This window comes from Manacus vitellinus, unplaced genomic scaffold (genome assembly GCF_001715985.3).
Source record: "Manacus vitellinus isolate BGI_N305 unplaced genomic scaffold, ASM171598v3 scaffold_34_pilon, whole genome shotgun sequence".
Taxonomy (NCBI): domain Eukaryota; kingdom Metazoa; phylum Chordata; class Aves; order Passeriformes; family Pipridae; genus Manacus; species Manacus vitellinus.
In genome coordinates this window covers 3,978,532-3,991,795 of record NW_021940488.1, presented here as the reverse complement: position 1 = coordinate 3,991,795, position 13,264 = coordinate 3,978,532, and positions in this window count along the sequence as shown.

Below are 13,264 nucleotides of genomic sequence, written 5' to 3'. Positions count from 1 at the left end.
ACAGTCACCACAGGGAGAGCAAGGCAAGTTTTCCTCAAATAAAATAATAAAAAAAATTAACAAAAAGCTTTGTCATGAGATAACTTTTTCTCTTTAATTTTCTCGAACAAAGGATCAAAGAAACTAGGCTACTGTAGGTAATCCTGGTAAATCAGCATTGCTTCAATGAAAGTTTAAAGGATATGCTTTATTCTTATGAGGATCTGGGTCAGCAGATGTACCCTTATTTAACATTCAATATTGTTTATTCTTCAACAAGAAACTCTTCTTCACCTTGAGTCCCTACACCTTCATTCATAGGCACACCTTCGCCTACATTCATAAGCATTTGTTCAACTGCTTATGAATAAATAGTTTCATTGTGCTGGGTGCATGTGAGACCATCAGTAATTTTGTGTGTATTCTCAGGAGTTCCTAGAATGCACTGATTAATGTAATGCAGCAGGATTTGGAATGTTTTTGGAGAACAAAGACTGAACCATTAACTGATGTTTCATGGCATGACTTCTGTATTATTACTGGTCAATTATTATTTCCTGGTTTGTCTTGGTTTTGAGAAGACTGTGAGGAGAAAAGAAGGTAAAATAATTATGCAGATGGATATTTCTATTGGGAGTGATGGCTACTTTAAAGTATTTTCAAAAAATTATAAATGCAAGACTTATTCATGATGATTCCCTTGAAACATGAGATTAAAGATAATTTGATCACTCTTTGCTACTCTTTTCATTATCCCAGAATGTCCCAATTTTCCTTTCACTAGAACCTAATTAATGTGTTTATTTCAGGGTTAATTAAATCAGTAAAATTATTTGAAATAAACTTCTGAGAAGAGATTTATAGTTATTTTAGGATTTACACAGAGAAATTTACTTTATTACCTGGTTAAATTGCCATTGCTCTCATTTGAGATATGATGGTGTGCTATAGACACACATACAAACCCAAATGCAAATAATAATTTATTATATTTCTACATTCTATTTAAATATAAGAATGCAATACAACTTCAGAATAACTTACATACGGACAAACTTACAATCATTTAAATATACAAGAGGGTGAGGGTAAATTGCTTGCTACTCAAAATCAGGAAAAAAACCACAATATTTTTGGTGGGTAAGATAATGTACCTGATCTTTTATTGCAAGGAATTAAAAAGTATTTAGCATTAAAATAATGCTACATATCTTCAGTGCCCTGAATATATATATATTATGAGCTGGGATGAAAGTAAACAAATTAATTATTTTCAAAAATATTTTTTAAGACAACTTTTTGATTGCTTATCAAATACTGAAGTTAGCTTTTTTTACACTGTTTTTCTAGTGAACGTGGAGGAAAATACTTCTGTATCTTTATAAAAGGAGCAGTTTTAATAATTAGTGATATGTTGTGATTTCTGTTTCTATATCACTTTGAGGAAAATAGGTAGTAGTAACGTTAGGAACATTAAGATAATTTTCCATTTCATTTGACCCACTTTACTGTGATTTGGAACTGCTACAGAAGCTGGGGAAGTCCTATGTTTATAAACTGAAGGGGAAAAAGAAACTGCATACAAACCTGTATACAGTTCTATGATTTCTAGATCATAAGAGTAAATTCTCATTCTCCAGGCAACAGACCTGCTCAAGAAACTTGAAAGAATGTTATTCTGAAATTTGTCTCTCTGGGATAACAAAATGTAAGAATTATTTGAGTATTTTACTAGCAATTTGGATATACTTGGAAGAGACAAATTTTATTCTTGAATGACTCTTAGAGAAAGGAAAAGCCAAAAAACTGAGGGCAAGCAGAAGGTGTTACTAATTTAAAACACAAGGAGTGTTTAAGTGTTAAATGTCACAGCATTCTACCATCATATTAATGTGTACAGTGAGAGAGGGGATGAGGTGGGAAACAACCAGGTGTAGATACTGCTGATTTTCTTACTTTTATTAAATTCATCTTTTATCCTTTCCCTTTATGACACACATGTAACCTATTCAAATGTTTTTCAAATAACTGCTGATGATATTTTTTTCCCTAAAGATCACAATCCAAACCGACATTTACCTCTGATTAGAATGTGATGGCTATTATCTTGCACTGCAATATCTGAAGGAAAATTTTCTCTTTAAAACTATGGACAAAATCCTAGATATGTACTGTTCCCCAAAATTTATCTAGGAATTTTTCTTTCCAATAGAAATTTCTTTGGTGTTTTCGTAGCAACCCACATAAAAGAGAATCTAATGATTTAAATGTCTAACAAAAAACAAGGATGAAAAAAATTAATAGGATAATAAGTTACAGCAAATGTCATAAGTTTCCTTTTTATTATATTTGAAAAATACTGTGAGGAGTGAAGCTAAGACAAATACAGTTGGATTCTTTTTATTTTTAAATAAAATAAATCTTATACATTATAATATATGTTATTATGTTATAATATAATTATAACACTTACTTTCTGAAAAACATACTTCATCTGTAATTCCAAAACACTATACAATTAGTAAAAACCAACAACTAATGTATTATTAACAGCACTAATAATTTAATACTGCAAAGATAATTTCCTAGAGAATAGTGAGAATTCTTCAAACATCAGCATCTCTTTAAGAAATGTTAATGATGCTCAGCACCTTCCAGAATCTTACTTAATGGTATAGAAATCACCTATGTACTGTAAATTGTCATTTGATTTGGAATCTTATGTCATTGCAATTTCACTTTTCCTAGACCTTACTATTAATTCACAATGTTTATTTGTAAATAAATTTAAAAGAATAGGGATATATCCTCCTCTCTCTCTCTCTAGTTGCTTTTATAGAGAGACAAAGAAGTACAATTTTTAAAGACTGGAACAAGGGAAGAATGAAAAATATTGCACAACATAGTTACAGACACCATGACTGATAGACTGAGTGCAAATAGAGGTATGCTAGATGAAATAAGCCTTTGTGAATCTCTCTCAGGAAAGGAAGAAGAATCCAAAGTGCATAGTTTCCTTGCATTGTATCTGACAACAATCTCAATTCAGTCTGTCAAACAAAGTGTATTGCAGTCACTTCACTTGTGACCTTTTCAGTTCCTGACTTTTGTCAAAGACCACCCAAACTGAAAAAAGTTTATTTTCTTCTATTTGGAGTTTTTCTTCTATAGCATGTTTATATAAACTTTATTTTTTAATTTAACATGAGAAATATTTACCTCATTACTGGTATATACAATTAATTTCAATTCATTTTTCAATAAGTTTTCACCTTCATCATTGTGAACTAAAATGTCATCAAAGCTCTGAAATATGAAACTGACTGCATGCTGAAGACCATAGTATGAAAAATTAGTCTTTCTCTACTTTATACCATGCTGTTAACCAAATTGATAAGAGGAATAGAGCAAATCTTCGCTGAGAAAAGTCTGAGAGAATTGGGATTGTTTAGCCTGGAGAAGAGAAGGCTCTAGGGAGACCTGATTGTGGCTTTTCGGTACCTGAAGCGAACCTATAGGAAGGAAGGAAAGGGACTTTTTGCAAAAGCATACAGTGAGAGGACAAGGGAGAACGGCTTCAAACTGAAAGAGTGTAGGTTCAGATGAGACATTAGGAAAAAATTCTTCCCTGTGAGGGTGATGAGGCACTGGAACAGGTTGCCTGGAGAAATTGTGGCTGCCCCATCCCTGGAAGTGTTCAAGACCCAGTAGGATGGGGCTCTGAGCAACCTGGTCTAGTGAAACTTGTCCCTGTCCATGGCAGGGGGTTTGGAGCAAGATGATCTTTAAGGTCTCATCCAACCTAGGACATTCCATGACTCCATGATGTTGCAGCTAGTGCTAGGCATTGAAATGTGTCTGTATAACTACAGATATGGTAGTTTTGGACTCAGTATATGCTTTTCCATAGGAGACTCATTGCCTTGTAAAAACTGTTAGATGCATCCTGCAACTTTTTAACACATGGATTAACATTCTATCCCTTCTGGATAATAATGGATCTGAATTTGACTTTTGTATTTCTGTTAAGGAACTAATTGTTGGTTAAAGACCCTTTTCAAGCTGAGCAATAAAATCACAGATGTCCCTTATGTAACCCTCTTTCATGTTCATGGTCATTTACTTTTGTGACTATTCACACTGAAGTCACTGGGGCTTTTTATATAAGAAAGTATTTGTCACTGGGAATTCATATGGTACAGTCTTGACATAAAAAGAATATGCAATATTTCCTATACTCAGTTGTACATTACAGATTTCTTTATTTTAATTCCTTAAAGAATATCTACTGCCTGACTCTAGAGTTATGTAACAATAAAAAATGTACTAATGGCTAATTTGCATTTCTCATAAATGCAGTTGCCTTTTACAAGACACATTTTGACAATGCATATCTACAGATAGCATCCCATATAGATAACATAGGAGTTCTAAATTATAATATAATAAACATAATAATTACCTCTATGATAGCTATTTCCTAAACTATGTCATCAGCAATGAATATGGTAAAACTTTTAATATTGCTTTCATTAGATCTATAAAAGTAGCTCTCAACAACAACAACAAATTAAAGTGTCAAATATTTCATTTTTTAAAATATATTTGCTGTTTAAAAGGTGCACTTAAAGTAATAACATTGCCTCTCCATTATAAAATTAATGGTAATTGATTTTTCAAAACAAATTCACTCTATTTTTATTCCTCCATCCTTTTCTGCAACAATCTATTCTTTGCTTTCCTGAGAAATTTCAAAAACAGCATCTTGTTTTCTCCCTAGTTCCCATATGAAACTTTTGAATAACAAAAAAAGAAAATGAAAAAAGGAAAAAAAAGATGTCAAATGTCTCTTAGATGTTACTGAACACTTAACCTTTTCAGAAGCAAACCTCTTTAGGAAATGAAAAGGAGGAACAGCAATGGATTACATGAAAAATATTATAAGTGTTTATCAGTCTCCATTCTACTCTTCCCACCTACAACTATTTAAAAATGAAGCAGCTCAGGTACAGAAATATAAGTCCAGTTTTCTGCCTGCTGTCATCATCAGAGGTTTAGAACTACATGATCCTTAAGGTCCCTTCCAACCTTAACCATTCTATGAGTCTGTGGTCTCCCACTAAATCAGGAGAACTACAAAAAACCAAGTTACATCTACATTAAAATCTACTACTACAGGAGCCCCTACTCTGCCAGGTGTGCAGTCACAGACAGAGAACACTGGTGAATTCCAGGTAGTCACAAAGATGCTTCTAAAAGATGTTGTTGTAAAAGTGTGTTCTACTTCTTTCCCTTCCACACTCATAGATGACCCTTGTGGCATTTAATATAATTTCATTTTGTGTTTTTTTCAGTTTCCACAGTAGTTTTTCTGCCAACAAACTAATAGAATTAGGTGAAATTTGCAGGAGAAAAAAGGAGATTTCTCTTGCCATTCACAATAATTTGATCCTGCTGAAAGAAAATAGTATTTTGGAGAGAATGAAGAATGTGGCAGATGAAGATTTGCAGGAGGGAGTTGGGAGCCCATATCTCATCTGAGGATGGAGCAACTTTTGAAAGGAACAGGGAAGGAGATCCAAAATGAAGAATCTGGGACTACAGAAACAAAAGCTTCACAGAAACCAGAGGAAATGAAAGAGGGTTTTCAACAGCTCTTAGAGGCACTGAGTTTAGTGAAATGAAGTTTGGAAAATAATTTTTTTTCCCACAAGGGCACAATGCACAGGATGAGAATCTTGTATAAACCTTTTTTCAATTTCTTTTCTGATCTAGTCAGAATCAACTGTCCCAGTTTTTTATTTTCTCTCTGACTTTTATCTCTATAAATAGCTAAATATCATAGCCAACATTCTAAAAGAACTTATTTCCTTTGAAGTTGAAAGCTCTTTAGTCTTCTTAAAGTGCTTCAGTATAAAAGGGTGATTTTTACCAACATGTTTCACCTTAAAGCTTTGATTGTCACAACATTCAATCAAAGGTTGCAAGGACACCACACATCTGGAGGAAGCTGTCTTAGCATAAGAAGTGTCATCACAGAATCCAGGAATGGGTCAGGTTGGAAGGAACCATAGTAGGTCATCTGATCCAACTTCTCTGCTCAAGCAAGGTCATCCCAGAGCACATGGCACAGGATTGTGTCCAAAAGGTTCTGGAATATCTCCAGTGAGGGAGACTCCACACCCTCTCTGGGTGATCTGTTCCAGTGCTCCATCACAGCACAGGAAAGAAGTCCTTGTCCCACTGCTCGGCACCACCAAGCAGAGCCTGGTCTGTCCCCTGACACCTCCCTGCAGAAACTGACAGACATGGGTGAGGTTCCCTCTCAATCATCTCTTCTCAAGGCTGGACTTCTATAGTATACGCAATAATTTTGTTGTTTTTTCTTTCTGTTTGATTTGCCTCTTTGGACTAATAGAATCATTTAGACTCTCCAGTCATTTAGACTTTCCTGACCTCTCTGCAATCTTTTTTTCAGGGTTACAGCAAGAGGACATGCACTCCTACGTGGATAACAGAGTATGTTTAGAGCCACATGGATAAATGTCTAATATAATTGTATGCCTGTCACTAGGAAAAAAATATTCACTACTCCAAAAATAGATCAGATGCTTGGCATAAAGATGTATCCATCTGATAAAGGAAAGCAAATCTTCAAGAAAAATTGCAATGCAGTGACATGCATCAAACTCTAAAAGGGTTTTAAATATTTAAAGTAGCTCTTATAATAAAACCCTTAATCTATGATGTATTTAACTTAAATTGCTACATAACTTTATTGTTGCCATTATTTCTAGACAGCATTAATAGTATTCACATTCCCAAAAATTCAATGGAGAAAATGCACATGCATTCACTTGCAGATTCCATTCAAGGTAAGAGAGACTTCTCGATACCATCAGTGTTCTCTAGCTAAGTAGAAAGCTACTGCAGAAAACAAGAATCAGCTACTGGGAGGCAAGAAGCCTTTACCAAGGTGACCTTTAAAATCCCTGTAATAATAATAATAATAAAATATTTAAATGGAGTATTTCATGTGTATCATCTATGTTTGCAGTATTTGCATGGTTACAGAAGTATGTTTGCTCTCATAATACTTAGGACATAGGATTCTTCCTCTCATTTCCATAGCGCACGAGGATTCCTTTAGTATCTACTAACTTCCCCTTGTTCAGAACTCAATTCACAATGACAATTTTGTATCTTATATATCATTAGAAATATGTTAACAGGCTGTCTTCATATATTAAGTGATGTTGGGATATATATAGGTAAGCTCTATAAGAAGATCATCCATTAACGCTCATAAACCTCCACTGAAGATAAGAAGCATGATTTTCCTAATTTTTATATCGGGACAGTGTCTTGTCTGAGAACAGTCAACAGACCAATGACCCAATGATCCTGGATTTCAAGAGTGGGCTTTGGTTTGTTCAGGAAACTAATAGGCAGAAACCATCACAGGGAAATGGGACAGGAAAAGCTTTCTTGTCCCAGAGGGCAGTCTTTGCAAAAAATAATAATCCATTATTATAATCCAAGATGCAGGAGAATACAACAATAGCACATGAATAGTGTCACTGAAGACAAAATCTCTAATTGATCTGAAACACAAGAAAAAGCAATGTGCCCAAAGAAGCGCAGACAGGCTAGAGACAAGGATTGTTATAGAAACTGAATGTGTGTGGGTGGGTGGGTGTGTCTAGAGACTGTGTTAAAAGTTGAAACCAGTGGCAGGTGTATTACCTTTCAATTCTTATTAAGGGTAAAAGGTGTGCACCTCATGTGTGGAGCTAAGAATTGACTGGGAGTCAAATTTAAGAGTTTAAATAACAAAGCAAGTAGCTACTCTTACTTTATTTATAATGATACAAAATGTTATAATGCAACTGAACCAAAACTGAGAAGCCTTAATACAGATAAAATTGTTCAATAAGGATTTCTTTCTTTTTATTCCTTTTCTCTAATGTAATGCTCAACCTTCCAGTATCTCTCTGATTCTACACATTGATTGTTTAAACCTTCCTTGTGAAGCCTGACTGAGAAAATTGTCAGCATCTTGAGATATTTGCCAGAGCTTGAGGCTTATGGTAGAGGTCCCTTCCTCTTCAGTCTTGAGGTCTGCCTGAGGTTACTTTTATGTTTCCTTACCCTTGCTCTGAGGGAAGATGTGAGAGCAGCACAGAGCTCCCCATTATTGCCCAGGAGCTGTATATCCTACAGGGACTGCTGGGGGCAGCCAGCCCCTTTCCCTGCTGGCACTCACAAAGCAGGAGCTCAGGCAGGCTGGGCAATGGAGCCATGGAGCATCTGGAAAATCTAATTCAGCCCTGCTCAGGTCAAAGCTTAGCCACCTCCTGAAATCTGAAATGGGCAGTTCCATACCTGTTTCATTCTGTAATGGTAGAATTCACTTTTACTAGGGTATAATGATTTTCTTCACTGGTTCCCACCTATTAGGTATTAATTAAACTTACAAAAGAAACTCCCCTAACTCAATGCATAAAAAGGGCTTTTTTTCATTACTTAGTGACTACATGGATTTTTCAGACCCTTACAGTATTCACAGAAGTAAGGTAAAATAAATTAGGTGACAGTTGACAGACGAGCAGTTGATAGAACAGATAAAGCATCCTAAAATCACCAGAAGTCATTACATATCCACACAGGTCCTGAGACCCTGCACTATCAAGTCAACACAAAACTTGTGACTAAAGTCTTGCTGGCCTGTAGATGGAAAAAAAGCAAAAAGTAAAAAGGACAAAGGAAAAAGAAAAAAGAAAAAGACAAAGGAAAAACAAAAAAGAAAGCTTCTACAGGTGTAAGCAGCAAAAGGAAGGACAAGGAAGGAACAGGATAGCAACCCAGTGGTAAAGAACATGGAAAAGGCTGAAGGCACTCAGCCCTTCCTCTACCTTGCTCTTTGTGGTGGAGTCTGCTCTCAAGATGTTGCAGTCATGGGTAGTTTCAATATTTAGGTGAGTGAAGTGCTCCCCATCATAAAGGATGGTCAAGGCAAGCACCACTTAAGCAATTCAGAGGCACAAGCTCATGGAACTGGTTTGGTTGTATACAAGAACATGGAGAGAGCTGGCTGATTTCATTGCACTGCTGATTTCTGTTATCTCTGAGAAGTCCTGGTATCTGGGGAAAGTCCACAGTGTCTAGAAAAGACAAATGTGCCCATATTCAAAAGGTGAGGATAAGGGTCTGGCATGCACAGCTGGCCTAACCTCAATTTGCAGGAAGGCTGTGGACCAAATGGTCTTGGAAACAACAATTAGAAAAGCAGCAAAGAGAGGGATTGGAAACAGCCAACACATGATCACCAAGAACATATCAGCCCTAACCAACATGATTGTCTTCTGTGGTGAAATGACTAGTTCTGTGCATGAGAGGAGAGCAATGGGTGTCATTTACCTTCAACTAAGCAAGACTTTAAAAATTCTAGGCAGAAAATAGACCAGAGCACTGGGCTGTGGGACTAGTGGTCAATTTTTCAGAGTCCAGTTGGCAGCTCATTGCTTGTAGCACCCCATAGCACTTCGTATTGGTGCCAATACTGTTTAGCATCTCCATTAATGACCTGGACAAAAAGACAGAATGAACCTCAAAAAGTGACACTAAACTTGAGGAAGTGGAATAAATACACCAGAGGGTGGATCTACCATTCAGAGAAATTTTAACAGCTTGGAGCTGAGCTACTCAGGATCCTTGCGAAGTGTAACAAAAACAAACATAAAGCTCATCACCTGGAAGAATAACCCCAGGTAATGACAATTCAGGATGGGGATTTACTGGCTGGGGAGTAGCTTTTCAGAAGAAGCCCAAAGATCTTGAGACAATGAATTAAATGCAAATTAGCAGCACATCCTTGCAGTGGCGAAGGCAAACAGGATACTGGGACACATCAGCAGAAAAAGAGCAGGCAGATTGAAAGAAGTGATTATTCTCCTCTACGTGACACCTGTGGGATTACCTCTAGAGTTCTGTTTAGTGGAAAGCCACTAAAATAGTTATAAGGCTGGATTACATGACATGGAAGGGAAGCCTGATAGAGGTGGGCTCATTCAGCCTGCAGGAGGCTAAAGGGGGATCAGATAACTGTCCTCAGTTACCTGGTGAATTGAATGGCTGCAGTACGATGGAGCCAGGCTCTTTTGGAGGTCAACAGTGATAGAACAAGAGATATTGGATTGTGCTGCAATGAGGGAAATTCTTATTTACTAGAAGGAAAGAAATCTTCTCAATCAGGATCATCAATCACTTGGATAGATGCCCAGAGAGAAAGTGGGAACTCCATGCTTGGAAATAGTCAAAACTCAAATATACAAGGCCTAAGTAATCTAATCTAATGTGGAAATGTGAATTATATTCAAAATGGCTCTGTTTGGGATGGGGTGGATGAAACAGATGATCTCCAGAGATCTTTTCTAACCTTAGGTATTCTGTGATTTTACCTTCTGCAATTTGCTATGTTTTTGTTTTTCTTCTTTTGTTGTTTTGTTTTTCCTTATCCTTTCTCAGATGCTTAGAACAAGAATCTCTGATTAGAGAAGCCATGCAGTTCACTCAGCTAAGAACAATACAAAAAGAAGTCCTCCTGCCATTACAGGGTCAGCTTAGTAAATACAAAGCACTCCTGCTTACAGAGATCAGAGGGACAAAACCGAGTTGTTCAAGGTTATACAGAAAGTTATATTTGGAATTAAACCTCCTCTTTTCCAGGCCTCCACCCAAAGTAGTTGGCCTTTGAGATCTTTCTGATATACTAAGATACCTAAGTTTTCAGTTATCTCAGAATATTTGTAAAGGTTACATAAAGGTGTGGTTTACCATTTAATCTCTTTGTGCTCTTCCTGACAACACCCATGACTGGATAAAGCTGCTGTAAAACTTCGACACCAGACAGTGGTATTTTTATGTCTGATAGCTCACAATCTGTTAAAGCTATTATACAGGTATCAGACCAGATTTTCAGGTTTATATCAGCATCTGGCTATTAATTTCTTCTCAGCTATACAACTGAGGAGCTGTCATGTCTTTCCTTAATGAGACAGATGAATCCCAAATTTCCTTGTGATTTAAAGTACTATACAAAAAAAAAATACCTTTTGCTTTAATCTTGTCTAAAATACATATTCTAGTTTTTGGGGGGTTGTTTTGTTCTGCTGTTTTTTTTCCTTGAAGCTGTCAATTAGACAAGAAGAAAGTGGTTAAAGAAGAGATAATACCTGCTGCATGTGTGCATATGTATGTCCTCACATGTGCATAAATATACTTTTAAGAAAATGTAGATGATAATTCAAATGCTGGATATTATAACTTAAATCACATAAAACAATAAAGACTTTGGTGCAAAATGTTGGGGATGCAATATAATCTGAATAGGTTTTTGAAACCTTTCCAAAGAGTCATGGGTGCACACCCAGAATGTTAATAAATACACCACAAGTGAAACACCAGGATCTAACTTTTATGTCATTCAAATACTGGAGAATATTAATTTAAAAATGCATATTTTTCTCCAGCTGTGATAGTTAAGAATTTTCTTGGGGTTTAAACTGAGAAAAAGTCGAGTGAGGCCATGTAGGAATTTGCCTCTGGACATGCTAAAATGCCAAAAGCAATTTGACTGTGGTTGAAAACACTGGATAGTTATTCTGATTTTAAATTTGAAGCAATGGAAATAACATCTTGACACAGATTTTTTTTTTCAGTTAGTTTTCAAGACACTTTTGTTACCAGAAGAATTCATAGGTTAATACAAATGGTAAATAAGTTAAAATGAAAAAATAGTTACACCTGACACAGAGAAAAACCAAATTCAATATTATAGCTATAAATTTAGTGTGGAAGATACAAACAGATTTACAAGGACCAAAACATTTCAAGGCAGTGAATAATTCATTGGTTATTGACAAAATTATATTGTGCCACCCATTTGTACATCTGAGTTTAATTAAATTGGCTGTTTGTTGATGTATTGTTTTACCATGAAGTAACATTTAAAATCTTAGGACAAATCACTTCAGCCATGTTGAGAGTACTAATTTTTTTCATGATTTCTCTTCCTAATTCTGAAATGTACATAGCATTATTTTCAGTTTTTATGTAAAGGATATATCCCATGGGGATTACTATATATTTATAATACTCAATCTTCCTTACCTTGGTTACCACACATTTACGTATTTTAGATTAAATAAATGCCAAATAATATTTGTCTGTTAAGAGTTTTTAGGGGTTTTGTCCCTCTTGACGAGGAGAAGAACAGAAAGCAGAAAAGAAGGACACTGGGAAGATTGAGAAAGTCAGGTGGGGCTGCCTGCAGAGGACAGCGATCAGAAAGGAGCCTCAATTTACTTTCTGCAACTTTCAATCTCTTGGTAACACAAAAGATGGAAGTACCTGAAAGCTTCCTGAAAAAGCCAGACTTATTGAATTTTAGACCAGAAAAAGATAAACCTTTAAATTAAAGCAAAGACTTCTGAAAAATACCTGATTCTGCACATGTTGAGGAGTGCAGAAAATTGGAGAGTTCTACAAAAACTTTTGACACCAATTTGAAAGTCATCTTTCTTACGTTTTCTGTACCAGGAACCTCACTGTGTAATGCAACAGCTCCTAGTATTTAAAATCAGGGCTCCAGCCCCATATAGTCATGATGTCTACCTTTAGATAATTTCACATTATTCGCATATTTACTGTTTTCCACTTAGAAGATACAAGCAATGAAAAATTGTGGTATCAACATTGTAGCTGAACTGTCATAGACTAGCTCTGTAATATTTCACAGCCTTGCAAGATAATTGAAGTCCTACTTTCATATAGCCAGGATTTCATTCCATGTTTTTCATAATCAAGGCATGAGTTGTTCTAGTTGCAATTTGACTATATTAGGCATATCAGGTCTATACATTTATGTACCAGAGGAAAAAAATTTTCTAATTTTCTAACTGAATTTTCTAATTTTCAGTTACTTTTAATTAAAATACAGGTATTGTAGCTGTGTTTATTAGCTAAGCTTCCAACAAGGGAAGACTGGAGAGTATATTGTGCCTTAATGACTATTAGATCCTTACTTCATATGTCATTATAATTTTTCTGTAAAATGCAGGTTCCAGATATGTTTCCTCACATGTTAGTCTAGATTCTCCCTAATTTTCTTGGGTAGTTAAATAGCTGAACTGCAGAGACGTTAAGGACCCTGAAAATTCTTTATTCAGACAGTCTTAGAACTTTTGAAAATTCCTAATTCTTTTAAGTATCAACTAATTGTAAC